Genomic DNA, 5,030 nt, shown 5'->3' with positions numbered 1-5,030 from the left:
AACAGCTGTTGGTATTAAACACTTGTGTTCAACAGATGCCCCTGGGGAAAAGTCTGTTCAAACTAGTCAGGCTCCAAGTCAAATCAAAGAAAGACATACTCATACTTTCTTTTTTTTTCATACTCATACTTTCAAGAGGGGTCTTCCAAGGAAACCAGAAGATAGGTCAAATAATGATAATTTTCTGAACATGGGACTTTGAAGGAGCTCCAACTCCATTCTGGCCTCTTCTGTGGCTGCTAGATTGTTGCTTTTCACCACTGGTTTTTAGGCACTGCTGAGCTGGGGAGAAGAGATGAGACAAGAGCAAGTTAAAATACCACAAAACTCATTGTTCTTATTGAGATTCAATCATTTATCCTGAATAAATCCTCCCTAGATTGCTGTAAGCCTTTGGCTAATATGCAGTTAATTTTGACAGTTTGCCACTGTTCTCACTGATTCTATGGAGAAAATTTTTGGAAGTCCTCATTCTCCTCATTGATATCAGCTTCTGAAGTTTCTTTTCATCTCTAGGTTCCTCCATCATCACATTTTTTTCTTTGAAATATTTTTGTTGATGAAATCAGATTATTTTCTATCCACTTTAGATTTTGCTGATTGCATCCTTGTCATTTAACATGTTCTTCTGTCCCTGTATTTCCTGTGAATCAAGAGTAAGGTGCATGATTACATTTACATTTGACTTGTTTTTGCAAGACTGTTTCATAGGTGCTGTGTTCTTCCATTGGGAGGGCATGTAAGTATGGTTGGTCTTTCTTTTTTATAATTTTAGTAGCCATTGAAAAATCATTGCATAGATCCATAATTCATTAGAGAGAACAAAAATGGTGCTATTCCAATTCCAAATTTCTTCACAGTTTAATAACTGAAATTCTTATATACTGAAAATGTTTCTTCATTAACTAGTTCAATATACTGAGATATAGCTTATAAAGGAAAGACATACAAAGCTGTTATTTTTACAAAATGAAAATATGGATTTTTAAATATGAGTTAATCATGTAAGCACTGGGCACAGTATCTAGAATAAATCTCATAGAGAGTGGTAAAATTATTATGATTGTGTAGAGTGGTGAAATATATTAGCTGGCACCATTTTTCCTCATCATACTTTTAGGGAAATACAATGAAAAAGCCACCTGATGAGAGACATGAGATTCAAAGGTTATGGGTCACCAAAGAAGATAGGTAAACTGCTTTACATTTAAATTTAAATTTGATAGGAATGGGTGGAGGTAAGATTCCAGAGGCTTTTAGCAGTTTGGATTAGGATTAACAAAAGTAATAGAAAATAAAAATAACAGCCATTTAAATAAGGTAGAGAGATATTTTTTCTCATGTGTAAGTGGTTCAGTTAGGTAGTATTGTAAGAGATCTATGCTCCTTCAATCTTGTGTCAAAGTCACCTCCTGTTCCAAGTGACTCCTGGAGTTCTAGTCATGATACCTACACTCTAGCCAGCAGGAAGTAGGAAGGGCAGAGGAGAGCACATACCTCCCAATACGGACATTTCTCAAAGACCATGAACACAAACTATTTCCTCTTATATCTAATTAGCCAGAATGAAGATGGCTGCACCTAATTTCAAGGGAAGCTGGAAAATGTATCTGTACTCAGATGTGCCCAGGTAAAAACCAGGGATTCTGTAGGTGAGGAAGGAGGGAGAACATATATTGCGAATAACTGATCATCTCTGTCACAAAGGGGGAAGAGGAAAGGAAACCAAGGGACGGCACGAAGCTAGAGTAAGTGAGTTAGAATTTTCTAGAAGTGAAGTGCACGAGGACTTTTAAGAACAAACATGCTGTCTTAATTTGTACTGTCCCAGAAATAGGACTTGAGACAAGAATTTGAAGACATATACTTTATTTAGTTTATTCTAGGAAGCGCTAGTAGGGGAGTAAGGAAGTAAGGCAGTAAAGGGAGGGCATATATAAGCTGCACTTTTCTAGGTTAAAACTTTAATTAAAAAATTTAAATTTCATCTTTACCGAGGCAGAATTAACACATAAAGTTGTAAGATTATTTAAGGTGTACGTTGTGATGAGTTGATATACAGGTACAGGTATGTTAGCTTGTCTTGTGAAACATTCCCCACATCTTGTTCAGTAACACATCCATTACAGAATTGTTCAAGAGCAAAAATACTAGGAGGTGAGAAGCACTGGGACCATTTGATAAGATTGCCTACCTTGGAGGATGTGTGTGTGTGTGTGTGTGTGTGTGTTCAGGCAATCTTATTTATTTATTCAAAAATATTTATTGAAGATCTAAATGTAAAGCACAATAATAACACACTACTCTAGGCACTGAGGATATAGCAGTGGAGGAAAAGAAAGGGCAAAATGCCTGCACTCAACAAGCTTTCATTTTACCTTCTCTGGATGATGAGCACAGAGAGACTCTAGCTGACGTCTGCGTCACAGTTAGCTCTAGGATTTGATTGTTCTCTTCTGTGACTGGAAATGTGCCATATCTGGCATCAGATAAAAGCATGTCTTTCTAGGGAGGTGTGAAGAGAGCGAATTGGATGAAGGTTGTCCAAATGTACAAATTTTTCAGTTAGAGGATAAATAAGTACTAGGAATGTAATGTACAGCATGATGACCACAGTTAACACTCTGTATGGTATATTGGAAGTTGTTAGAGTGAATCTTGAGTTCTTATCACAGGGGAGAAAACTTTTTCTCTTTTTCTGTCTCTCTCTCTTTTTTTTTGGTATCTATATAGGGTAATGGGTGTGAACTAAACTTATTGCAGTAATAGCTTCATGATGGGTTAAGTCAAATCAGTATGCTCTATACCTTAAATGTACACTGTGCTGTATGTGGATTATATCTCAATAAAAGCTGGAAAGGAAATAAAGAAGATATTTAGCCCCCCTCCAAAAAAAACATAGCCTTTTCTGTTTCTGAGACATGTGTCAATGAGGATTTATTTTTCCAAAGAGGACTGGATAGTATTTGGCTGTTTCTGTTTTTGTCCTCTTTTGTTGAGAACCTTGAGAATCCAGGGCAGACAAGTGGAGAGGAGGCTCACTCTGCAGCCACGAGCGAGCCAAACTAGAAACACTAGATGGGAAGTGTGAGTGAGAGGATAGGAGACAAAGGATTTCAAAGAGGGTTCCCCAAATTTATCATAAAGCTCCAATATAGGGGGCTTTAAGGCAGACGTTTCCTGTTGTTCCTTCAAGAGTCTTCGAAGCCTAAACTCTGATACCACTTCCCAATTCCCTCAGCACATCTTACATCTTTTAAGAATCTCTAGCCACAATGATGGGGTATGGATTTGTCAGCACGTTTGTTCCAGAGCTCTGTGGACTTGCTGGGCTGGGTGGCAGCTGAGGGGTTCTGGGGTTGAGCCTCCTGCCTTAGGATTCAGGAAATGGTCCCAAGGAGTCTGCTGCTGGGTGAGGAGATGATTCAGGTGTGGGTGGGGGAGGTAAGGAAGCGGGGTTCCAGCTCCATGAGGCTGAATTCTGGCACATTATGGAGAAGGAGATGTGCCAGTGGCATGACCTTTTCCTCTTTCCCCAGACAGCCAGCTTTATTTGTTTAAACACAAGTCGAGGGAGGCCAGCTAGTGGCTAAGAGTGTAGAATCTGGAAAGGGACAGTTCCGCCTTTGCTCATAATGGGAACCAGGACTAGCTATGTGAACCAGCTCTTTCTTTCTTTCTTTCTTTCTTTCTTTCTTTCTTTCTTTCTTTCTTTCTTTCTTTCTTTTTTCTTTCTTTCTTTCTTTCTTTCTTTCTTTCTTTCTTTCTTTCTTTCTTTCTTTCTTTCTTTCTTTCTTTCTTTCTTTCTTTCTTTCTTTCTTTCTTTCTTTCTTTCTTTCTTTCTTTCTTTCTTCTTTCTTTCTTTCTCTTTCTTTCTTCTTTCTTTTTCTTTCTTTCTTTCTTTTTTCTTTCTTTCTTTTTTCTTTCTTTTTTCTTTCTTTCTTTTTTCTTTCTTTCTTTCTTTCTTTCTTTCTTTCTTTCTTTCTTTCTTTCTTTCTTTCTTTCTTTCTTTCTTCTTCTTCTTTTTTTTAACAGCTGTGTCTTTTGGAGCTTCAATTTTGTCCCTTATAAAGTGGGAGAGACATCGCTATAGACTAGGGTTTTTAAAGATAATGTGCAAATGTGTTTAGCACAGTGCCTGTGCTTAGTGAATGATATCCATTTCTAGGCTGGGCAGATTTGAGGATCCCAGCTCTACAGATGAGGAAGATGAGAGGCACACAGTGAGTCTCTGTGCTCTGCTTCCCATATTCTCTCTCTCCTCTTAGAATCCCCTGTCCTTTCCAGGCACAGCAGGCCCCAAAACCTTGGCCAGGCTTGAGTGCTTTGCTTACCACCCTGAGGAGGCAGGGGCCGTGGGCAGAGAGATCCATTCTTCTGCCCACCTGGGTCAGCACTGCTCCCTACTCTTCTGGGTCTGCCAGGAGCAGACAGGGTCTGGGGTCAGAAGTGAAAGGGAAGGGGAATGGGGCTCCCAGGGAGGCATCCAGTGGCTAAGTGCTGACCTGCTGGTGGAAAGCATTCAAAATGATTCTCTGGCATTTCTCTAAGAGCATTCATACGCAATCCAGGGAGGGCACAATCCCTGAAAGGCAGGTGGAAATGCATCCCTGCTGTTCTCAGGAGGGCACATTTGGAAGGCTCTTGTCCAATTAAAGTATTACAGAGCCCAACTACTCCTCAAGGTTTCTGAAGAGGGAGGGGTTGGTTTTTGTCTCCTCATAGGGTGGAGATAAAGAACAGAAGCCAGCATCTGATAAAGAACAAGAGGATGCTCGAGTCTGTGCTGATGCGGCTGGCCTTAAGTCTGCGTGTGGGTGTGTATGTGAGTGTGGGTGTGTGTTTGTATGTGTGTGCTTTTGTTCTGGACCTTTCTCTCTCTCTTGTCTCTTAGTGGCTCTGAAGATTCGGACCACGTTAGTTGTGAATCCTGGGTGTCCTTGAGCAAGTGAAGATGATAATAGTATCTGCCTCACTGAGAGAAGGTGCATGTGAAGCACTTAGCAGGGTGCCTGGCACATAGTAGATGC

The 5,030-nt window shown here is 40.0% G+C and overlaps 1 long non-coding RNA gene across 1 annotated transcript; it reads left to right on the top strand.

Moving 5' to 3' along the window:
* The first annotated feature begins 779 nt into the window (after nucleotides 1–779).
* LOC144312755 (uncharacterized) lies at nucleotides 780–5,030 on the top strand. The gene is made up of 3 exons (XR_013378331.1): nucleotides 780–1,748; nucleotides 4,169–4,223; nucleotides 4,895–5,030. It is a non-coding gene; the product is annotated as an uncharacterized LOC144312755 (long non-coding RNA).

Source organism: Canis aureus, chromosome 4, assembly GCF_053574225.1.
Source record: "Canis aureus isolate CA01 chromosome 4, VMU_Caureus_v.1.0, whole genome shotgun sequence".
Classification (NCBI taxonomy): domain Eukaryota; kingdom Metazoa; phylum Chordata; class Mammalia; order Carnivora; family Canidae; genus Canis; species Canis aureus.
This window is presented reverse-complemented; position numbering and strand designations above follow the sequence as displayed.